The 26,067-nt window shown below is 42.8% G+C and overlaps 1 protein-coding gene across 1 annotated transcript in view; it reads left to right on the top strand.

Annotated features, from left to right (window-relative positions):
* Positions 1–26,067, top strand: part of LOC308102213 (adhesion G protein-coupled receptor L3) — a gene marked incomplete at its 3' end in the record, with an annotated part of 320,985 nt that overhangs the window by 21,569 nt on the left and 273,349 nt on the right. Inside the window, exon 2 of the mRNA XM_080451813.1 lies at positions 16,488–16,587. The remainder of the gene's footprint in view (positions 1–16,487; positions 16,588–26,067) is intronic.

Raw genomic sequence — 26,067 nt, 5'->3', positions numbered from 1 at the left:
ATCTGGGCACTGCCACGACAGCACTTTATCTTAGAGGAGACAATCCCGATTTTCAATGCTACCTTTGTTTATTTGTTGTGGGCCTAATGATACATAACACTGAGCAGTCTTCTGTGTGTTTCTCAGACGCAGCTGAACGTGCTGAACAGTGTCCACCACTGATGTTCTTAATGGTGGACGGTCTGTGAATGTGAAAACGCCGGCAACATTTACTTCCTGTTTTTTAGCAGCTAACGCTCAGTGGCCATAACGGTGTCCTTGTCTGACGCGTTTACAATGTCAAAATAGCGATCTTGAAATATGAATGAATGCTGTTGAAGTGTGGGCCATGCTTCTTGCACGTGAAATGGATCATGGGGAATTATAGGATCAGAGTCAGAGAAAAGAGCTGGAACCTAGTCTGTCTTAATATGGCATTGCACACATGTTCAATGTGAATGCTTTCCTTTAAACTATTTTATAATGACAACAATCTGTTTTGATATGCAGTGAAGTCTTTTCTGTTTGATGTCAAGTGGCAGCCATCCTTTTGTCTTGTTGATGGTGCAGCCCCTGGGGTTTGTCTGCAAGTTGCCTTCAGGCTTGATGCCTATTTCAGTCTCTCTGTCCAGTGATTTTAGGCCTCTATTTTAACAAAATGTCACCTCTGGGTGGGTGTCGGGATAGTGACTGTCTCTCTGATTGCCCCCCCCCCCCAGGTCCCAAAAGGATCACAAGCTCACTCGACTGTTTCAGTTGACCAAGAAAAAGAAGTGCACTTAGTGTCTCTGTGGAAAGAGATGCCAGTGGCTTGTGTTTGCTTGTAGCTTTCAGAGGACGCTTCCTGCTGGTTTCCTTAAGAACTTCTCTTGACCCATGTGTTTTTTTGCACAGTCGCATCAGGCAGATGTTGACGATTCCTCATGCATAAGAAACCCCACTCCAGCAGCCATCTGTCAGCTAATGTCTGTCACCGCATGCCGGCAGTTTGTTTTCTTAGAGCTGTGTACATTTTTAATGGAACGCAAAATACGCTGAACAAATCTCACGACCCTTGCGCCTCATTCCCCAAATCTCATTCTCGACTTCTAGCTGTGACCCAAGTAACTGAAACCAGAAAACATGTCTACTGTGGCCACATGCTGTTCCAGTTCTGTTTCTTTCTATTCAGTATCCTTGCTATACTGTTACCTTCACCAAACTGCAAGAATGAATTATGCCACCCACTTGCAATAGTAGTAATGGACCCGATCTGATACAGTGCCTAACAAAACAACCATTACATGCATAACTGTTAAGAAAAAAAGAAGAGGCAAAGAGGTCAAAGGGATCACATGAACCGCTCTGAAATGACAGCCATCATATGAGCCATTATGCCATTTTTTCCCCCAAGCCGACTGACGATTTGGAAAGCTAGCATGTACGATGACAAGAACCGATTTGGAAGGCACGAGCAGGAAAATGGCGAGGGCAAGCAAAGCACACTGCTTCAAAGAGCTGGGTCACCATTAGCATGCAGCTCGCCTCACCTCAGTTGAGCATTTAGAACTTTTACCCTTTTTGTTGCAGTTACATAAAAAAAAGAAATCCAACCATTCTGGTTTCCTCATTTGGTTTTGCGTCATACTGTACACTTTGATTGATTTTCAGAAATTCGCACAAATGCTGGTACTGTAGTTAACGTCACCATGTTATGGTTAACCCATTAAGACCTGAGGCCGATTCTACAAATGTCTTCTAAATCCCAACAGTTTTCTGAAGAAAACTTATGTTTCTATATCTTTTTCATGTCAAGGACCCCCAAAATGATATGTATTTGGCCGCGGACCCCCATCTCAAAATGTGTTGTTCCAGGGACCCCCCAGAAGCAAAGAATAGAGTTAAAAATGTTCGCTTAAACAATATATATTCAAAGATTTGCACGCATTTTCACGATTTTTCAAAAATAGCAGATCTACAAGCTCGTAGCGCGGCACTCGGTGCCGCGCTATGAGCTTGTATATCTGCTATTTTTGAATAGCCAAAGTGTAAAATAATGCTTTTTTTTAGCTCAAATCAAAAAATTACACAGATGCGTTCCAGGTCTATGGATGGGTTAAAGATACAAGAACAGCTATGATCAGTAGCTTGTTTCTTATCAGCAGGGCTATGTCGGTCCATCTATCTGTCCGTTTATCAGTTAACCACTTTTATTCCTAAATATCATATCTTGAAAACTACTGTCAGGATTGCCATGGTATTTGCTGTGCACATTTGTGCTCCTCAGATGATGACCCCTACTAGTTTGGTTTGGTGCCCCTTGGCTTTCTTTCAGCACCATCCAAAAGTTCCAGTTTCACACAAGATATCTCCAAATCTAAAGGGCAGATTGGCATGAAACCTGCTGAGCACATTCATGCTCTCTGGAGGATGAGCCCTAACCATATAAATGACCCAATGACCTTTCCTCTAGCTTCTGTCCAGAATGAAAACTTTTCACACAAGATATCTCATAATCTAATTGGCACACTGCCAATTTATAAATGTATTTTATTTGACCTTTTATTTAACCAAGAGAAAACCCATTGAGATTAAAAATCTGTTTTCCAAGCGAGACCTGGGTCACAACAGGCAGCAGCACAATTTAAGAACACACGAGAGAAACGACAACAATAAAAGCTAAGAATAAATGAAATTAATTAACATAATTAAAGCATAGCGGTTATAAATTGAACACAATTACAATAGTTTATAGAGTCTGCCTCCAGCGCTTTCATTCTGGATTTAAAAGCATCTAATATGAATATAATGTTCCTCTGGTGCAGTCAGTGGTGTCAAAACTGGTGGCCTATCCAGCCTGCGGAATGATTTTCGGAAGGAAAAACAACATTATTCACAACTATTTATTATGTATCTGTACGGCACAGCCGCTCTGACATCGCTCTCTTGCCGCTCTCTCTCCCTACCTCTGAACTGCACTGGCAGCTTGTTGTGTGTGTGTGTACTGGGAAAACAATAGACTGCAGTTAACCACTCGGTGTGTATGGCTCCAGTCAACCCCGAGTCTGTCCAGGGCTTCGATGAGGGTGGGGGAAACATAGTTCACCATTGTGGTTTTTGTCATGGGCACAATGGGTCCACCAACTCCTCAGTACACAGCTACATATATCCCAATAGAGCCGCATCACTCATGTCAGTGCTTTCATCAGTTGCAATAGAGAAGGTAATAAATGACTTCAGTCGCAAGGTCCCCCCAGTATTATACACACCAAAGAGGCATTATGTAGCAGGAGCCTGAAACGGACAATGTCATGCATGTAATCAAAACGGTTAATTTCATTAGAGCCAAAGGGATTCAACCACGACGCTCTTTTGTCTGAAAGTGATATTGTAATTACTTGCGGAAATTGGTCTGTTCATGAACGAGAAAGGGAAGGCAGGCGACATGACCCAGACTGGACTTGCTTCATGGTCTTGCATTTTTTGGTGGATATAACACAGCACCTGAATGTGCTTAATGTTAATATGCAAGGCGCACACTATGACATTTGTGTCTTTCAAATAATTAGGTCTGCAGGAGATGGCAACTATCTTGGAGCAACCCAGCTCGTTTCCCCTCTTTGCAGTCAGTGCGTTTCGCTCATAGGAATACTTTCAACATAGACGCGTACATGGACGAAATAGCACAGCTGGAAAATTAGTTTCAGAGTCATTTCCAAGACTTCACTCAACCTCGAGAAGGTATTCTCATTGATTTGCTCAAAATTGGTCTGCTTGCATGAAGTCGCATTTTGCCCAGTCCGGCCCATGGCCTATAAAATGGCTTTGACACCCCTGCTCTAGTGGCACCCTCGGCCAAAAAGGGTCCTTTTGTGTGTATAGGGAGCAGCACAGCCTCTCTAGCGACATTTAGCCTTTGTTTTCCTTCACATCCATTCAGCATAGCACTCACTGCAGATGACCTGATGAGAAACGGGGCCCTTATCTGCCGCTATGCCCACAAGAAGAATTGAACACATCTCATCCGTTGCAACCGTCCACTGCAACATCTTATCACATCAGCCACTACCCTGAAATAATGCAATGTAGGTTTTCAGCAGTAGAGAGATTCCTATCATTCTTTGCCTGAGCGTTCGTTCCCCTGAGGCCTACATGTTTAACCCATTAAGACCGGGAACGCATCTGTGTGTCATTTATAGATTTCTTTGGCTATTCAAAAATAGCAGATATACAAGCTCATAGCGCGGCACCGAGTGCTGCGCTATGAGCTTGTAGATCTGCTATGTTTTGAAAAATGGTGAAAAATAGTAAAAAAAAAAAAATTGAATATATATATGTTTTTTAAGCAAACATTTGTAACTGTCAAATATCTCAACAAATGTCTTAATTTTTCTGTTTTTTTTTGCTATATCAGTGGTGCTCAAACATTTTCTTGTCAAGGACCCCCAAATTTATGTTTTTGGCCACCGATCCCCATCAAAATATGTTGTTCCAGGGACCCCCCAGAAGCAAAGATTTTAGTTACAAATGTTCACTTTAAAAATATATATATATTCAAAGATTTGCACAAATGTTCAAGATTTAAAAAAAATAGCAGATCTACAAGCTCATAGCGCGGCACCGCTTGTATATCTGCTATTTTTGAATAGCCAAAGTATAAAATGATGGTTTCGGTGGTTACACAGATGCGTTCCCGGTTTCAATGGGTTAATATGGGCATACCAATGTGATTTACCGGACAGATAGCCTTGGGATTCAGGGGGTCACACCGCTAGTGTCATCTGCAGCGTATGGCTCGTGAATTACTTTAGTAATGTTTTAAAAAAATGGCCGATACTGTGCTATTATTGCTTGGATGTTGGATATGGTAGGGACTTTTAGAGGAAAGCTGACTGAAAAAGCAGCGACTGATAAAGGTTTAGCCTCAGCAGTTAGATTGCGGTGCCGTCTGTTTGGGCAAAAGCCATGACGGCCACATAGAGTTTTTGGGGAATGAAGGCATCTGTTCTCTATTATTTCCTCCTCTTTTATTTATTCACAAAACTCAAAAATTCCGCTGGTTTTTGACATTCAAATAATCTTTGGACCCTTTTTCTGGCACACAAAACAAGGCTTATTGCTCTATTGCACACAGCAACAATAACAACAATGTTCTGTTTTTCAAGATTATTTTCCAATTTCCAGCAAGTCCTCCTTTCACGTTTGCAGGGGATAATAATTCTCTTTGTTGCTTATCCTTTGAGCAAAGGAGTGGACTTGTCCCTCCCGCATTATTATCGAACACAGGCCCCCCTGCGGAGGAGCAAGGACTCTAATCCCACCCTGTCTATATTCATTCCAAATTCAATTACTTCTTTTAGTAGTGGCAGAGACTCATAGTAATGCTATATTGCTCGCCCGTGCATGTGGCTGCCCATAGATTTATGCTGAAGCTGAAGGATGGCTGTCCAATTTTATGCCTGGATGGCCCGTGCTGGTGGCATTGTCTGTGTTTTAAAAGCTTTTGTCAGATGTGTGCCGACGTATGGAGCGTGCGGCTGTGTAATTCTTCCAGACGGCGACCATCTCTGTCACATCCTACCATTAGCTTGTGTATTGCGGTGATTTGTGGCGCGATATCTCGGTTAGTGTGTGTGTACTGTGTGTGCGCGTGTGTGTGTGTGTACATGCGTGCATCCTGTCAGTCTTTGTAACTCTGCTTGATCATATGTGTCTGTGTGTACCCAAGTTCTCAAATTACACTCTTAGAAACAAGCGTGCGTGTTGTTTTTTTCCTCCCACGTTGGTTATTAATTTCAGTGGTAGTAAAAATTTTACCACCCTGACAGGTCACCACCTTCGTCCTTGCAAATGGGAAATGAATACCAAATGGGAAATTTGTCAAGCCAATTACCTCTGACACTGGATATTGACAAAGAGGAGTTTTTAGCACTTTAGGATTGAACTCGGTGTAGGCATTTTATAAAGCCACAAAAAAAACATACATTTGTGGTTTAATAAGGGATGAATGTCTTCTATCATTTTCTCCGATGTTGTTTTTTCTTCCCTTTTTGCATGGGCTCTTTTTTGACTTTGATGGATTGTTGGATGGCTGTAACATAAATGGCCTGTGCTACTGATAGCTAAAATGAAAAAAAAACAAAAAAACAACAGATTGTCAAGTAATGACGTATCCATGCAATTAATTTGTCAATATGTCCTACTAATAGTTTGTCTGCTTTGTCTTAATGATGGTATTGGTATTGTGCTCATACTGTATCAAGTCAAGTCACATTTATTCGTATACTAGGCCATTATTCAGCGTTACGGTCTCAAAGAGCTTTAAAGGCCCATATTTAACAAAGGCAAACGACTCCACCTTCCTAGACCAGTGGTTCTAAAACCTTTTTAATTTCAAGGACGACCATAACTCTGAGAGTGTACAAGTGGAACCAAATGGACCCGTAAGGGTCCATTTGGTTCCACTTGTACACTCTCAGAGTTACAGACCTAATTTGGAACCTCCCTCAAGGCCTGGACCCTTTGATAACCACTGTCTTTGACCCTCAACCGGGTGAGAAAAACAACCAAGAAAAAAAAAAACGTTTTGACGGGAAAAGTAGCGTAAGAAACCCCCGGGAAGGGTCACAAATCATTGTATACCTTGTAGCCCGGGCAAAACCTGCCTATCGTCAGTCCGGCGGTGATATAGAGACCCTACATTCATCACCCCAGTGTTATGATGGCTGCCCAACATGAGGTCACACACCCCATTACGCCGGTTGACGCAGGTACAGTGGTGGCCTTCTTTGTAGTAGCAGTGAAAGATTGACATGCCCCCAAATGGCCGCCGCCGCCTCGATACAGGGGTCCTGGGATATCTCGGCCATCTCCCCTCTCTCTACTCTGAGCCCTGAATGGGTGCATTGTGTGCGCCTGCCCCGCTTGAGATCGACGGCTCTGTTTGGTCCTCCACAGCCGCACACACTTATATATATATATATATACGCACACACACACACACACACACACATACACACACGCGCACACACCTGTCAAGCCATGTCCATGACACCTTAGGCCCTGAGACACTCCAGAAGCCCCTTTGCTACACATATATTGAGCATGGGTGTGTGCATGGGAGCGCACGCACGCACGCACGCACGCACGCACGCACGCACGCACGCACGCACGCACGCACGCACACACACACACACACACACACACACACACACACACACACACACACACACACACACACACACACACACACACACACACACCTAAACATGTAAACCTGCATACACACATGCACACACAATAATGCATACACAAATAAACATAACTCTATACAGGGCCAGGCACATACACACAATTGCGCTTCACATAAACACAAATGTGGACATATGTGGCACACACACACACACACACACACACACACACACACACACACACACACACACACACACACACACACACACACACACACACACACCTAAACATGTAAAACTGCATACATACACACACACACACACACACACACACACACACACACATGTACACACAATGATGCATGCACAAATAAACCTAACTCTCTGTGTAGACACGCAGAGGCTATACAGGCACACAATTGTGCTTCACAATTGTGCTTCACATAAACACAAATGTGGACATATGTGGCATACGTGCACGCACACGCACGCACACACACGCACACACACACACAGAGGCTTGGGTTTATTGGAAACACACCTCGCTCCTTTCACCTAATGTCAAGGTTGCGTGCATTGTGGAGGTCGCTTTCAGAATGCAGAAGAGGTCAGGCTCCATATTGGCAGGGCCAGGAGGTTAAAGTTAGATGGAGGACGAACAGACTTCAGAGACAGAATTCTGAAGTAAACTACTTGTAATTCAATCCCCATTTTCAATCAGTTGCATATTTTCATATTTTTTTTATTTGAGGGGAAAACTACTCGGGTTCAATGTTGCTTAGCAATTGATTTCTATTTAGGAGTACAAAACTGGTTAAACAGTTTTAATAATGTGAGCTTGAATCTGAATCCCAGGGAAAAAAATCAACAAAACCCTAGTTTTTATTGTTCATTGTCTAGAGTGGACCAATCGTTGGGAGAATCACAGACTCTCAATGACCCATTGCTAGGTATAATCCTACTGTCTTGCAGCACTAATTTCAAGCTCCCTCCTCACTCCCATTCCCCCCAGTTTGTGTCCTTGGCGTTGGCCCATACGAGAGCAGCTCCCTAAGTGATGTTATCATCAAAAAACAAATGCTAAACAGCCGATTGTACATGCACACAATGTGCAACCTCGTGAAGGACCCAAAGTGTCAAGTCCCGCCAGTGTCACCCATACAATTTTACCCTCTATTGACTTTTATGTTCCACAGCAAGGTTGGCCATTGCATTGGGAATATGTATTCCAAATAAAGACGAATGATTATCATAATGACACACACACACACACACACACACACACACACACACACACACACACACACACACACACACACACACACACACACACACACACACACACACAGAGGTATAAACACAGTTCTGGCCCCAGCAGAGGGGAAAATTGCTGTGGGACAGTATGGGTTTTATAACTGTAGGTAGCCGTTTTTCCAAAATAATTTATATCTGGTGCACAGTATGCTCTGTCTTGGGGCCTCGGGTACATAAAGCTTTCCGTGAATGAGAGAGCCGATGGAGGACTGTTTTTCACATGTGGGAAATGTCTGAAATTACATCTACGCATTGTGTACTGGAAGGCGGTGGGCAGTCATACACACGCTCAAAAAACCAAACTGTGAATCGTTAGCTTGTTCGCTAGCTGGCTTAACCCATTAAGACCTGGAACGCATCTGTGTCATTTTTAGATTTGAGCTAAAAAGCATGATTTTACACTTTGGCTATTGAAAAATAGCAGATATACAAGAGCCGCGCTACGAGCTTGTAGATCTGCTATTTTAGAAAAAACGAGAAAATTTGTGCAAATCTTTGAATATATATATTTTTTTAAAGCGAACATTTGTTTTGATTCTTTGCTTCTGGGGGTCCCTGGAACAAAATATTTTGAGATGGGGGTCCGTGGCCAAATACATATACATTTTGGGGGTCCTTGACATGAAAAAGTTTGAGAACCAATGACATAGCAACATAAGTTTTTCAAGTTAAGATTTAGAAGACATTTGTAAAGTGATCTTGTAAACCCCATTTAGCTTTGCAGGCATAGTAACAGTGGTGGGCAAAGTAGCCTATATACTCAAGTAAATGCTCAAGTATACATTTTCTTTTTTAAATCAATGCATTGCCATATTTAAATTTAGAACATTTCCCCCCAAAACATGGGGACATTTTTAGAAATCTTCAAAAATAGCAGATCTACTAGCTCACAACGTGTCGCGTGAGACAAGTTGTGAGCGTGAAGATATGCTATTTTCACTATTTTTTAAAAATAGGCCATAAGTGGTTAATTCATAATATATGTTTGTAAGTTTGGGTTTGAAATGTAGCAGCAGAGTGAAAGTCATGGGTGAAAGTCATGGACACACACACACACACACACACACACACACACACACACACACACACACACACACACACACACACACACACACACACACACACACACACACAATCCTCAAACAACATACAGTAAGCTCTCACACGCTTGCACACTCATGCATGTCACATACCGCACTGTTACGGCTGAAGACATGGGACAGCTTTGCCTGAATGCTTTATCGATCATCCATATCATAAGACCCGCAGGGGAGTGGAGTTTGTGTTCTCTAGCGTCAGCAACGCCTCCCCCATCCCCAACCCTGCCAGTGCTAGCACACTGCTAGCGCACACATAATGCTGTACGCACACACACACACACACACACACACACAGACAGACACAGACACAGACACACACACACACACACACACGCGCGCACAGTTGGTGACCCACCGACTCATAGCTCAAGGATCATCCATTCGCTAATAAGGCCAATTAAGGCCCAGGCATGAGAGGACCTCTAGAGGAAGGATTCTGCTGTTTGGGGATGTCCACCCGTTAGCAACTACTCTCATTGGTATGCAGGGAGAGAGGGAGAGAGAGAGAGAGAGAGATGAGGAGAGAGAGAGAGGGAGAGAGGGAGGGAGAGATGAGGCTATGTGGGGAGGAGGAGAGAAGGAAAGGAGAAGAGGAAGCGATACGATACGGACAGTGATAGAGGAGTTGCTGAAAGAGAGGAAAATAATCTGTAACACAAGCGTTGTAGATATTGAGATAGCAAGGGGGCAGAGCATCAGAGCCTATTGGATAGAGAGGGGGGGTAAAAAGAAGTGCCAGGCACATAAATATACTAATCTGCCTTGCAGTTCTCTAAGCCTGTGGTTGCCAGCAACCTCAGTCAATTGTTATCAGCTTGCCTGAATTTAATTTGACCCTTGGGGGTCTGGACGTGGCCCATGCATTATGAATGCGATCCTTGTCTATTGACTCCTCTTGGTATGCTTGTCCTGCTTTCGGCCCAGGAATCACTACAGCAATCCCTGACTCACTGAGAATGACCTGTATGTTCCATGTTATTTCATTTCCTCTATTGCATGCGTTCATCTATTGATGGCATGGTCTCTTTTGCTGCTTGTACCTGTATAAGTGGCAAATGAAAACCCTTTAAATAATCATGAATGATAATAAATAATTTAATAGTACATCAATTATAAATACATTTAATAATAAAATAAAATAAAAATCAGTACAAAGTGAAAATAGATCAACAAGCTCACAAGTGTCGCCACAAGTGAGCTTGCAGATCACCTATTTTGCGTGAGGCCGTTGTATGACAAAGGATAATCACACAAATGTATTTATTTTATTATGCTAAATCAATTAGAGGTTTTTGCATCGATTAATTGATTTTATACTGTATATCTCAAGATTATTTCATTAACAAAAAAGTAATAGAACAATTGCTAAGAAAATAATCGATAGTTTCAACCCTACTCACCACTGAATTAATTAATTACTTTCAATTTAATTTGTATTACTTTTGCTGTGGGTAGTAGTAATAGTGAGTGAGTTGCAGTACAGTTTGTTTCACCCCAAGGTACTGCCATCATATTTACTGCATGTCCATAGTTAATTCCCTCTTTACCAGAAACTCGATAATAGTCAACACAGTCACATTGCGTGAATGGATGAATGAGCGGCACTAATAGCAAAAAAGAAAAAACAATATATGCCACATCTGCACACTTGGAGTATGCACTTAAGGATGGCCCTCTATTCACTGGAAAGGATGCCACCAATTTGAATGCATTCTCCTATGTCCATTAACCATATCTCTGCAGCCTCTGCCCTTGGCGAACGCTGCCTCGACTCGTCGATTAAAGTGTCACAACCAGTAGGTCAGGTTAATTTAGAGCCCTCGTCCACTGATTAAGGCTTTTGTTGGCAGTGATCGTGGCTACTGTAATGTGGGTGTTGGGGTCAGCAATGGCCACAAAAGCTTAGCTACTCTCACATACCGCTCCCCTCTCTCTCTCTCTCTCTCTCTCTTTCTCCCTCTCTCATTCCTTCTCAGCACATTTTCCACTTGGCTGATAAAACGAGCCACTCTTTGATGAGCTAGGGGCGCGACTGTGCTCTGCCTTGATGTATGCTTTTGTAGAGCCACACCACAGCCTGTCGGCTTGCATTAGACATGCAAGTGTGGGCTCACTGTTTTATTGTGTTCTGTCTCTTCTCTTGGTAGAGTTTTATTGACATAGCGATGGGCAACAATGAGCTTATATGGGGCACCTGTGTTTAGATATGAGGACTGTCATCCTAACAGCGCACCAGATGATGGTATGTATTCCTCTATGGCAGTTTACAGGTGTATCATTATTAGAGGTGCAACAGTTGATCAAACTAATCAATTTAATTGATTATATATATATTTTTTTAAATAAATTATCATAAAAAATTGAAAATAAGTAATCCACAAGAATGCTCTTCTCGATTATCCAATTAATCAAATTAACAGTTTCCTCATAGATTGCTGTTGTAGAAAATACATCTGTCTGTCTCTGTATGACAAAAGGGACTCTGCTTTCATTAAAGGTAGGGTAAGTGATATTTTTGGGTATATATATTTTATTGTTAAAAAGGTTTAAGTACTTTATTCTGACCATTGCTACAGAGCGTTTGTTCGGTCACAGGGGTCTCTCCAGCTCTTTAGTAAACAGAATATAGTACATTTTCAGGTAGGTGACAACATTTAAGCCAATTGAATAAAGAGCTGGAGAGACTCCTTTTACTGAACAAACACTCTATGCGATGAGTACTATCAGAATATAGAGCTATTTAACACTTATTTTAACCAAAGTAAATCACTTACCCTACCTTTTTAATGAATTAACTGACATCAGTGAGGACTTGTGTCACAGCGTAGTGCTGTCACCTTTGCCTAATCAACGTTTCGGAAGGCATATCGCAGTTGTAATAGTCAGTGTTCAGTGCAAGGCTGTCTTGAATGTCTGTAACCGAGAGGTGTGCTCCACATTTATCCAGTTCCACACCATTTGAAGAGATCTTGGAAGCCTCATTTCCCAATTTAGCTGCCAGCTCCTTTAACACCAGTGATTAACAGAGTAGGTTTTTTAATTTGGCACTGATGGTGTCTCTTTTCAATGAATGGAGCTCAGGGAGAGACTGGAAGAGAAACGCACTAGGGAAGAATTCATTGCACATAGTGATACAGTATATTTAAAAAATTGTCATAATGAAATTAAATCAGAATTGTCTAAAAGGTTTAGGAATGTCAAGCCATTGTGATGCGAAAGCAACATTTGGACTGTTAAAATTGGCCAAAGTTTAGTTATTTTTCCTTTGGTGGTCTCTATGAAGCTATTTCTTTGTTCCTTTTGTGCAACAGACTTTTGGAAGGAGTTGTTGCAATATGGCACGATGCGTTTCCTCTCTGAACTTCTCCAGACCTACTAAATAACTGACAGCTGCTTTGTTGGACCAGCAGATTCGGCTGAGCTGACCCTATGGCATCTGCTGAACTGGAAAAAGCTGCAAATGTGACCAGGAATAAAGACCAGCAGATTTAGTTTTCGAAAGCAAGTCCCTTAAGGAGAGAGAGAACAAGAAAAGAAGCCAAGTCATGTGTTTGTTCTCAGATTCAGAAGTTTAGCAAGTTGAGTGAGAACAGTCACAGGGCAGTGACGGTATAGAATTATTCTTGCTGATTGCCATAGAGCGGGATTATGCGTGTGGTTTGCATTGTTCCAAGCAGTCAACGGGGGGGTTTAGCATTGCTTCACTTTAATAGCATGTTGCCAACCGGTGATGCTGCAGTGGACACACAAAACTGTGGCTCATCAAAGAGCAAAACAGCAATTATTATGACCATATCAACCTCCATCCTGGTGTTCAGCTTTTGGTTATGTTTGCTTGCAAAAGGGGCTAAAACAGACCCCTACGACAAACAGCTTAATGGGAGTAGTGGCAGTAACCTTTGCAACCACCCACTAAGCCTGCAAACTGCACAGTAAAATCCTCGGTGTTCATTTAACTCTGAGAGTATAAAAATAGACCCAAATGGACCTTTTTAAGGAGTTAACCGCTTTTAACCTGGCAGTCCTCTCTATTTTGGGCTCGTCATTATTGGCCTATAAAAAGAAGAAAAACGTATTACCCCATCTACTAGCTCACAACACATTAATGCGACGTGTTGTGAGCTTGTAGATTAATTTCGACACGCAACACCATTGTGCGACACAGCATAAAAGAGGACTTAAAGGACGACTTCACCGCTTTTCAACCTATCTTCATATAATTGGTCCTCACTAATACTCATGATAAAATGGTTCAATTTTTTTCTACTTGGTCTGTGTCTCATAGGAGGACTGTGGACAGTCCAGAAACCTGTCTACCAGTGACATCATCGTTAGGCATGATTTTTTTTTCCAACAAGATTTCACATTTTTTATTTAGATTTTTATTAACACGAGAACAATGGCTTCTTTTATTGCATTGCAACTTTCCAGGAATAGAAAGCCTGCAGTTTCTATTAGCTTGGATTCCCCATTGATGATGTCACTGGTAGACGGGACTCTGAACTGTCCACAGCCCTCCTATGAGACACAGACCAAGTAGAAAAAAATTATACCATTTTATCATGAGTATTAGTGAGGACCAATTATATGAAGATAGGTTGAAAAGCGGTGAAGTCGTCCTTTAAGTGGTTTTACTGTGCATGTTTTCAGGCTTTCCGGGTGGTTGCAAAAGTTATTACCACTACTACATTAATCTTTTTGCCGTTGGGTTTCTGTATTATACCGTACGTACAGCACATAATGCAGTTATTGCTTGTCATGTCTGTTGACCAATTAGACATGCACAGTGCCTTACATCGTGAGCTTGCCTTTTCTTTTTCTACATTCATGACAACAACAGTAGTCCCTAGAGACAGTAAATGTATATTGAGCTTCAAATATAAAGTCCTTGCTCAAGTAGAAATGTCATTGTGTTTCACAGTGAATTGTGATTTTGACTCATTAAGATTCATGGCAGCCAATAGTCACAGCACATGCACTGGGAGATATGTTGACAAGTGACAGATGACTTGTCTGCACATTGACTACCGCTCACAGCAGGGATGCTATGGCGCCTCGACATGATTATTGTGGAAAGTATTGGAATTGCTTTCAGTAAGATGGCTGATTTGCTGACGACAGTGGGAAACGATCGTGTCAACACTAATGACATTTTTAGATTTCTTATAGCTTTACTGATGACGAAACGGAAAATCTTGAGGGGGAAAAGTATTGAAACATCAAATCGACACACTTGATTGGATAGGGAGACCAACCAACCTTTGGCTCTGTTTAATGACTGACCAGAATCTAAATGGAAAAATCTACTACCGTAGTATTAGTATACGTATATTCTATCTCTCTATCTCTCTATCTCTCTATCTCTCTCTCTCTATCTCTCTCTCTATCTCTCTATATATCTATCTCTCTCTCTATCTCTCTAATAATAGATTGTTGTGTATCTAGAATTGAGAAATATGAAAATCGATATTTGAGACCATGAAAAATCAAACTCATCCATAATTTGCTTCGTATTTGTACCTGACCTGTGGTCGCTCGACAGCCAGATCTGACGTACTGTAGCCAGTAGATGTTTGTTTAGCGATCACCCTTTTATGACGACCATCTGTCTCACAGCAACCACCGATTCAACGAAACAACAAGCATAGTGTTAAGAAGAATAATCACATTCCCTTTTCGTTTCATTTGAATTACTGAAGAATCCATTATGGGCGACGTGGTTTTTGCTCATTAATGCAGCCGTGATTAAACTCAACCTCTTCAACGCAAATGCACAATGGTAAGGAGAGCAACAAGGGGTTGATTTAGAGTGGAGTGGCGAGAGTGAGGGGAATGAGGAGTGACATGCAAGGGCAGAGGGCGAGGACAGCACATGCATGAGAGATGGACCCATATACCTAATTTATGCTCCGACCGTACGACCGGAAATAGCAGCTCCATAAGCTTGCAACGCGGACGCGTTGCAAGCTTATGGAGCTGCTATTTCAGGTCCAGTATACAAAGACGGAAGGGACAGAGAGAGAGAGAGAGAAAGGGGCAGAGGCAGTCATCAAAATGCTAATGCTGCATGGGATATTTACCGCAGTGTTAATGTAGTTTAAAGCAGGCTCTTTGTCCTGCACCCCATCACCAGGGCCCTGTTGAGCCCTAATAAATCAGCCATTAAAAGCTGATGTGACCGGAATAATACATACGGTACGTACGTAATCTGGGACTGTCGTTCAGCGCGGCTACCGGACATTTGGAACGTTTATGAAGATGCTGCTAAATGACCCTAATAATGGCCGGCCCAGCAGAGGACAGAGAGCCTAATGCAAAAAGACATTAGACATGTCACTCAACAAAAGTGACGGCATGGGGGATATGATAGGTCTGGTTTTATCCAGTGTATTCGCCGATGTGATCATATTAAATAGACCAAAATATGTTGTGGACAATTATTCAAGCCTGCTACTAATATGATGTAATTTGTGGAAGAATATTGATTTACCAAGCCACATATTCTGATAAAACATTCCTTTTTGCTATTACTGAATGAAATACATACAGCTTGAGGTTGGCAATTGAAAATGGTATTGGGACATCCCTACATTTCGTACAATAACTTACAAAAAAGGCTTAATTCACTATTTACGGTATTTTATTTGTTTGCGTAATATGTTTTAGACCCTCCCCTGTGTAGGCCTCTGGGTGAATGAAAATTACAATGAACAGAAACGTTAAAACCTACTATGTGATCAGCTCCATCGTCATCTACAGAGGTATATTTATAATACCATGTCCATTATTCCACACTGAAGGAACCATCTTGCTCTTATACTGTGCGGTTATGAAATTATTACAATCTCAAGTACAACATCTCTTAACAGAATTCCTCTTCTCTCTCCCTCTCCCTCTCTCTCTCTCTCTGACCTTGTTTTTGCAGAATAGATCGTGGTATTCTCCTCTGGAATGTGATGCGCTGGATTTGTAAGGTGCTTTGCTGAGAAATCACCCAAGAAGCATACATTCACCACTGAAGTAAGGTATGGCAAGTCAATCATCTTCAAAGGATGTTTTTTGTAATCTATTTTTTTCTCCCCCCCTCAGAAATGGCTAGAGCCATGCATAACCCGTGTTAAGCTTGCAGCATTTGCCTTCCTCTACTAGTCAACATGTTATTACAGTACGGTACACTGAGCACTGTGATCCATACGCCAACATAGAGGAAAAAATACCTGACGGCACAGACGGAGCTGAGAATGTCTCATTGCATATCATGAATATCCTATGCGCATGAGAGCCTAAGATTGAATACCCAATGCAGTTCTCCTCCCCCCCCCTCCCCCCAACACACACATGATACGTAACATAAATCCTGTTGTTGTGTTGTGAGGAGCCTATGTGATAATCCAACCCGATCTCATACAACACGGTGAAATGGCACGGATTGACATTCCGTACATAGACGACTAGAAAAGCCGCGCATACTGTAGGAGCCGCGAATCCCCTCCATTGACTTTGTTACGTTTTGGACCATGTCGGAGGCGCGCAGTCTCAAGTGAACCGGAGCCACGAGAGGGACCGCCGAGCGAGCTAAAGCCGTCCCGAACGTTGCGACGTTCGCTTGAGCCTACTCAGCGCGTTATGTACCGATAGGCACAGAATCGTCAAAATCATGTTGCGGGGACTGCTCTGCTTCCGGGTTGCAACCCGTGTTATTTCACCGTGGCTTTTCGGGTTTTCTAGCCGTCTATTTACGGAATTGTCAATCCGTGCTATTTCACCGTGTGCTGTGAGATCAGGCTGGATAATCAGACGGCACTTCCCAATGCGTTCTTTGACCAGAAATAGCAGATCTATAAGCTCACAATACGTCTCTTATAGATCTGCTACTTTCAGTCGACGATGCGGTCGTACGACGGATCATAATTTTGGTATTCGTCGGCCCATCTCTCATGTATGTGCCATCCTCTCTCTTCTCTTATGTAAAACTCCTCATGAATGCATCGTTTCACGGGTTCTGTCTCTATTTTCCCGAAACCGGCGGCTACGTTGAATATCAACAGAGTTCCCCAATTTAATGAGGAGCATTTGCCGTTCTTTGTGTGCAGTAGGGCTTGTTTATGAAAACTATCCATGGTTGGTGTTCATCCTCCGACGCAAATCTTGCGGGAGGTCGCCGGTAATCCTTTAATTTCTGCCATCAGTGGCGGGGAGGGGTCTCTTTGTTCGGTCACCATGCTCTATGCACCAAGCATGTTTGCTTTTCATTCCCTCATGCAAATGATGTTTCCCGTGTAATCATGCAAAAAGCACAGCTGGCTTCCATTCTCTATGCCTACAGTACACTATACAGTACATTACTGGCCCTCATTGTCATTCTGCCTTTTCCCCTTCAAACTCTACTCTACCACTCACTCACTCACTCACTCTCGCGCGCGCACACACACACACACACACACCCCACACACACACACACACACACACACACACACACACACACACACACACACACACACACACACACACACACACACACACACTCTGTGGTAGTTGCCGTGCTGGGTAAAACGAGCCATCATCAAACTGTACTGCTCTCTCTCTCTCTCTGTGTCGCTGGTCCCTCCCTCTCCACCACCACCCCACCACCACCACCTTTCCATCTCGGATGGAGTCGCTAGCCTCCATGCCTCCTGCCGCGAGCCTGGATTCAATTCAATTAGGGAGATTGTTTGCCCTCCAGAGTCTGCCGGTGAGCTCTGCGGATGACTACTGTAGGTAGTTTGCCTGCTGAGGAACCCCCCCTAACACACACACACACACACACACACACACACACACACACACACACACACACACACACACACACACACACACCTATTTTCATTTACCCTTTGCTGCCCACATCTAAGCCCCCCATAATTCCTCTACCTCCCTTTCCACTGTTCTTCTACCGTCAGTACCTTGAGGCTGTGTGTGTGAGTGTGTGTGTGTGGGGGTGGGGACTGTCCATTCAATATTAACCTTACTTTTCACTCCCTCGGGTGTTTTCTTTTCTTATTATATATTTTCCCCGCAGAAAAAGACCACGTTTTGGAATACTGGGTCATTGACAACCTGTGTGTGTTTGTGTGTGTGCTCACACAAATGCATGCGCCGTGTGTGTTTGTGTAATAATGCCTGACATCGCTCCTAGCTGATGAATTGACTCTGTCTCATAACCTACAGTAGTGTTAGAACATTGGGAGAGGTGAGAATATTATGCACTTCTTTTATTATCCTGCAGTTAATAAAGTCGGCATTGTTTAGTCACCTTTTTTATTTTTAATAAGGGCACATCTTTTTTTCAGGGCAAGGTCCCGCTCCCTGGTTCCGCTTATACGGCAACACCTCATATGACACCCCCTTTTGCGGACGGGTTAAAGGATTGAGGATTTGGAAAACAATATGCAATCCCAGTCAGTCCGCTCTCGCAAAAGAACAGCAGACGGTTCGTATTATAAACCCGCCGCGGATAGCGTTTCCAGTTGATGTGAATTACTCGGGCCCCCTCGGCCAATCATTGTTCAGCATGTGTCGTATAAAGAAAGGACAAGGAAAGCTGCTGACTCCACTGATCGTCATGTTCGCTGCAAGGTGAAAATAGAAAATGTGCTCTCATTTGAATAACATTGAGAGCAGTGGGTGGTAGTCGTGTACCGTGCTGGCTTGTGCTTTTCGGATTTGACGTGTAAGTCTGCCACATGCACAGAATGTATAATAAAGACCTTTATCCCCCTGTTCTGCGTGGAAACATTAGAGACTTGTCTCGCATGCCCGCTGTTTTCCTCCACGTCTCCTGCGGTGTGAACGCGTACCACTGCGACCCGAGAGGTGGCACCACGTAGAATCGAAAGCTGCATTAGTGTTGAGGGATGTCAAATTAATTAATGGCTGTAGATCGCTTCTGCGATAAATAATCTTAATGGATCCTGACGTTGGAATTAAGATCCTCATTTGACGCACCTTCTTTTCGCTTGACGTGTGGTCACTTTGAATCAAGTCTGATCTATTGCAGCGAGGAGCGTCTTTATAGGGAAGCCGAGGCGAATAACTTGGTCGACCTTCGGGCGGTTTTGTTGTCATTGCACAAGGTCAGGCACAAGGTTCCTGGGGATTCCTTGTCCATGAATTGAAGTCATGGTTTTGTTGTTGAGGCACGGTCTGGAGGTTAATCTATCATTTATCAAAATGCCTTACTCGGTCGCTTCAGTCCTCTTTCCAGCCTGGTTCGGAAAGTGAAAAGCCTTCCTTTACACCCTCCCAGAATGCTTTGCATACCCAACACGGGTTGCCCATAGCATCAGCAGTTCAAGGTCTGTTTGACCACAATGGCCAGTGATGACATTGGCCCTGCCAAGATCGGGTTCTGTTATGTTAGAGCTCCGCGCTTTGTTTTCGTAGTCCCACTCTGCCCGGCCTGTCTCTGAATGATGCAAAACAAGTCGTTTGAATGGAGAGGGGAGAAATCCTTTTCGCCGATGTCAGCAGTGTTCTTGAATTTGAATTCCCCCCAGAGGTAGTTGACTTTGCAGGTCTTTGTTGTTATTTGGGCTAACCAAATGATTGGCAGTAAGGCGATCAGCCTCCATAATATCAACCAAAAGAAAAAGCCACTAATTGCGTATTCTAAAAGACATGACCACAGTACACCAGTGCCAATATATCATGGTGTAGCAGTTCCCCTGTACTATTGCTTAAAAAACTACATTTGTTTACTTTCTGTGTAAATTTACGTTATCTTGAAAATCCCACAAGGTTAAAGGAACATTCTGGCATCAACACATATAATTGTCTATTCATAGCTTCGTACATAAACAGACCAGTTAATGGCTTTATTTTTAGATTTCACTTCTGTTAACATTTTCTCCAAAGTCATTAAAGCGTTACCAAAAGTACCTGAATAATTGAGTCAATGTTGGCTAAACATCATTGTGCGGTTAATAAGCCATGGACGTTTACTAACATTAGCCTAATTTCATTCATAAATCAATCTTCTCTCCGGGGTCTATTTTCAGCTAAACTTTTCCCATCAATCTGTGCTTTAAAATGCATTGAAATGCATTTTTAAGACAAATCTTTTCAGCATTTCTGCTTTTTTTTGTGACAGTGAAATAATCAAATATGATGTCCTCGGGTCGGATTAGAACTTGGGCCAGCAGCGAGAAGGACTGCGGATGCCCCACAAAACTATAACTTGGACAGAATATAACTGTGCAATGATGTTTATTTAGCCTGTTTTATTAACTCTGTCTGAGTTTCAAGTCCCTGCGAAATCATTTTCATACCGTGCTATAGGGTTGTGCAGTAGCTATCGATTATCTGCTTAGCGATTATTCTATTGATTACCTTTTCAGTTAATCGAATAATCGAGAAGCACAGTTTTCTAAAATACCACGTAAGCGTTATTTTATACGTCGTCATTCAATGGTGCGTAGCGATACGTTGTGAGCATGTAGATTGTGTAGCATGTATTTTCGACCGAATGTTCTCCTCAGAATAGGGACACTAGGGTTCATCGGGGTTCACTGTTTTCACAGAGGTGTCATGTAGAGTCAACCAGAGTATTGAACAACTGTCTTAATTCCCCTCTCTAAAATCACCCTAATCATTGTAGTGATGCATTCTTTTCAAATGGAGCTATTGGAGGTTGAGATACAATCTACATATCAGGTGAAATTAGGCAAATTCCTGCTTTTTAGAGTTAGGGTTTGAAATTATTGCAAACAACAAAAATGTAAATTCTCGAATGCTTTGAGAAATGGTCTGCAGTAATGTCAACTTGACTGAGTCGTAATCAATGAGCTAAACATGCCACACGGGTCACGACACCACCAGTATGGTCTTTTTAAATTATCCGCTCAGACATGTTTGTGGTCGTCTTTCCCCCAGTGGGTACAGAGGTGTGAGAAGAGGCTTTAATGATGATGTCATCTAGTCTTTTTCCATTTCTGCTGTTCCAAACAGAAGTTAATGAAGGAGCCAGATTTTGTCTATTTGCACCTGCCTTGTTTATTGTAGCTTTAAGCGGCTATCATCAATCATAGTTAAAAATCATAGCATTCCATTCTGTTTCCTCTCTCCTCCTTGGTAATGGTGCTTGTTCAGCTTGTCTGTCTGTGTGTGTGTGTTCGTGTGTGTGTATTCCTAGCACATCCCCTCTGGCCTTGCTGTGTTGCTCGCCAGGCTGTTACCGAGACGAGGCCTGCATCGCTGTTCCGTGAGCCTAATTTACGCTCCGACGGTGCATACCTACAAGCTCCGACGGAGCAGACCTTTAAGCTCACAAGGCGTCGCGGATGCAACGCTTTGTGAGCTTGTAGGTCGGCTATTTCTCGCCCCCGCGACACCGACCGCTGTGCGGCAAAGTATGAATCGGGCTTTACCCTTCTTCCATTTCTCATGTAAGCCCTGCCTCCTCTCATGCAGTATGCATGCACGTCTCCAGTGCCCCTGCCGTAGTTGCCTCAGATTTGCCTCGGATATCATGATACAAGCAGATTTTCATTTCTGCACCAATGCATTTTTATAACCTGCTGCAAAACACAACGGCATTTTTCTCATGATCTCTGAGGCGTATTTGACGTGGCTTAGGGTACCGTATGCGTTCATCCGTGAGCACATTCGAGCTAATCAGTAGATCTGCTGTTGTAGTCGAGGCGCTCGTCAATGTTAACGCTGCATCTTTGCTAATCCCGTGTATGGGTGCAACTGTTAAACAAATGGAAATTCTGCTTTTTTTCCAAGCTGTGAGCTTGTAGATTTGCTATTTCCACTATTTTTGTGGGACCCTGTTGTATGACAAAGTATTAAACAGGGCTTGTGGTTAATCAGACAAAAAAATCATCCGAGCAAGCATCCGAGGCTGGACATGAAGCCAATACAGAAATAATGAAAACTGCAGTTCTCATGAATGGCCTAGAGGGTGCCGCTATTTCCCCTCTTGCTGGTTGCAGAAGAATTTTCATTCCATTTAAGTCTATGGGTGCGACTTTACATTGGTTTTACTATAAGTGAACCTTTTCATATAGACTTTGTTTTCAATCGCTAGATGAGTCTTCTTTCACATAGCATGAAATGCGTTTTTGTAAGTGATGCTCCTATTAATTCAAATTAATTAATTATAAAGGAGGGTAATGCTTCTACTGGTTTTACTGAACGAAGACCTACCTGGCGATTTTCACTTCAAATGACTCGATCCGTGATCAGCAATTTACCCGATCCGGAGAAACCGATCTTTTATGATCGAGCTGCACCATTTAAGTGGTATAAAAGTCAATCAGATATATTGTATAATATTGCTTCGCAGCTTTGTGACAGGCCCAGACATGCTCACCTTCCTCCCCATACACTCAGGAACAGTTTTGACATATACTAATTTAGGAATATTAGAATTTTCCCCTTACGCACAAGATCGGTATCGGCCAATCTGAGAGAAAAAAAACGTGATCGGGATCGTCCCCAAAAAACCTGATCGGAGTGTCCCCTACTTCCACCCAATAGCATTAGATTATTTGCAAGATGGTGGATTAACTGGATTTGAGTATGTAGAAACCAATGGGTGGCATATAATAAATAAAATATGTACTAAGGGGACTTCATATGAAGTCCCCTTAGTACATATTTTATTTAAATCATTTATTTATTATTTATTTGTCTATGGTTGAGGTTTAGGGTTACGTAAAAAAAAAAATAGATTTGTTTTAAAAAATGAAAAAGTTATCTATAGATTAATCGCTAGATAATCGACAGTTGCAGCCCTAATCCTGAGTCTTGACTGGCTGCAAACAGTATAACAAACCGAGGGATTTGCTATTTTTACACGTGCACACACACTGAGACAGTGTCACAGCCCACTTCCTCCAGCGGACAACGCTCTGCAGGGGAGGGTTCTGCTCAGCTTGACCGGTCGTCCTACAGGCCCACCTCCAACTGCGACATCTCCCAAGTATGACCGACAGGGAAAGGCTGGCGGAGTTGGGGAGGGTTATTCGTTGGTAAAAAAATCGATTTAGATTAAGCTATCCCTGCATGGGGAGGACTATGGGGGGGGGAGTGGAAAAGAGGCCTGTCACGTGCCCGACTGCTCTTCTGATACCCATGTTGACAGGTTGGGTATCTTAATAACACAACACCCCACAGCACAGCACAGCACTATCTGTCTGACTTTCTCTGTCTCATCTTCTTTGGCCATTTTCTCCCTCTCTCTCTCTCCCCCCCCCTGTCTTCCTCCCTCCTCCCTCTTGCTTGCCCTCGCAGTCTTCCTCTGCTCTCTCTCACTCTCTCAGTCTCTCCGCCATTTATCCTAATGTAAATGAACAGGACGACTTGTTGATAGCGATTAGATTCAAGCGCCCGGCCGTCATACCGCCGGGGCCGCCCTGATATCATCTGATATGACAGAGGAATCTCAAGCAGCCATGGAGCCTAATTCTAACCACTCTGTAGTTGTTATTCGAGCTCTTATAGGGCGTCGTCGGCTGGAGACGACCGTAAGCGGATAGGCTGTCCCACCCGACAGTTACGTGGAACGGGCGATGTGGTGCTTTGCGCAAGGCCTGTCACAATTATTTACATAATCGTCTAATCTTAATTATTTGAGATAATCGCAAGTATTTTTGCATAGTCGTCATAATCGTTTCCATGTGAAAAAAAATCACAACTTTTCAAATATAAAAAAGAGCAGAAATAGCTGATCTACAGGCTTACAACACGTCACGAAGTGACACGTTGTAAGCTTGTAGATCTGCTATTTCTACTATTTTTACATGCATAAAATTATTAAATATGCCAATCATTTCTTAGTATATTTCAGTTATTTGTCATATCTGCCCTGTGCAATATTTTATTAGGAAGCCTAAAAGGCTTCATACGGTATGTCCCAATGTTCAATGGCCAAACACACAATTAAATCGTTGATTTGAGTGACAATTAATCGTCAACTTAAGTTTGTAATCGTGACAGCCCTAGCTTTGCGATAATTTTGTAAACGCAATTAAACCGTAGATTAGTCATTTCAATCATTCTTAGAAAAAAAAAAAAAAAGTCCATTGTCCAGCCCTAAGAGAGTTGGGAGTAGCGAACCTCCGACTTGTCCAAAGATGTTTCAGCCGCGCGTGTGTGTGTGTGTGTGTGTGTGTGTGTGTGTGTGTGTGTGTGTGCGTGTGTGCGTGTGTGTGGGTGCGTGTGCGTGCGTGGCGCTCCTAATTAGCCACGTTTGATGTGCACAGGCAGCGGGCTTTACCGGTGAGCCAAGATCTCTCAGGACATTAAGGGGAGAGGAGAGGGAGGAGAAGAAGAGATTACTGCTGGGCTTTTTATAGAGGATCACTCCATCTTGTCTTTTTAGCTCACTCATTAGTTCCCCCCCCCCTTGTGCGCTCTCTCTCTCTCCCTCTCTTTCTCTCTCTCTCTCTCTTTTGGCAAGGCCTCTAGACGGCGTCCCATCACTTTGGCAAGAGAACTGTGTTTCTATCAGTTAACCAAATATGCCATCAGTTAACTCACCCTTCCAATCGCCTGTACTTCTGCCCCTAAAAATCAATCTCAAACTGAAAGTGGGTTGGGAGAGGAATGATTAGAGCTCTTACGATATACATGTATTAGTATGGCCGATATATCGGCCATTATCATTATTATTATTTTTTATCAGTATCCGTAACATCAGTATCAGCAATTATGCAGCATATAATGTATGTCTCTGCCACTTTGAACCTGCTGTCACTATTTTGGGTATGTGATTATAGACCAACATTTAAAAAATATTTAAGAATGTACAAAAATAGCTGACGTGGTTATTTTTGAAACTTTTCGAATAGGGCTTTAGTGGTTACATGAATTAAAGTTCAGTGTATCCTTCTTCTATAAGTTATGCAAATCTGACGGGTACAACGGATACTCTTTCAATGGGTATAATGGGAGCAACGGTTATTGCATGTATTCCTAACTTGCATCGTTCCCGAGGTCTAGAGTGTATACTTTACTTTTACCGATCAGAAAGTAGATTTTTGTAAATTTGTACTTACTGTGTTTGCTTGCTCATAAGTTAAATGTCCTCAGAAATCAGTTTTTTTTTATCGGTCAAAAATCGGAATCGGTATTGGGCCCAAAATGTGGCAGCAGTCCGGCTGTCGAAACGATGATTACATTCATGTTATTGTGTTGGCAGCAGTGACTGTGGAGACACTGAATACCCCCCACACCCCCCACACCCCCCTGCACCTGTGAAATCAGATGTCCAACTGGACGTCTGGGGACTTCACTGGCTGTGACAAGCAGCCCGCACCCCGCTGAGGTAATCAGGAAGTTGCCAGATTTGAATGGTCCTCTGCCGAAACTGAAGGCCTGGCTTCGTCTGCGCCTGTCCAAAATAAATTAGGACCCGCGTGGCTCAGAGCATTACCGTGGATGTCGAATATTTATGGTCGGCAAAGGCATCGAGGGGATTCCCTTAACGCCTGTCGTTCCTACCGTGCATTTGGCAG

This window comes from Gymnoscopelus braueri (assembly GCF_963280865.1).
Source record: "Gymnoscopelus braueri genome assembly, chromosome: 15".
Lineage (NCBI taxonomy): Eukaryota > Metazoa > Chordata > Actinopteri > Myctophiformes > Myctophidae > Gymnoscopelus > Gymnoscopelus braueri.
The sequence above is the reverse complement of the archived record's forward strand: the minus strand, read 5'-3'. Positions and strand labels throughout refer to the sequence as shown.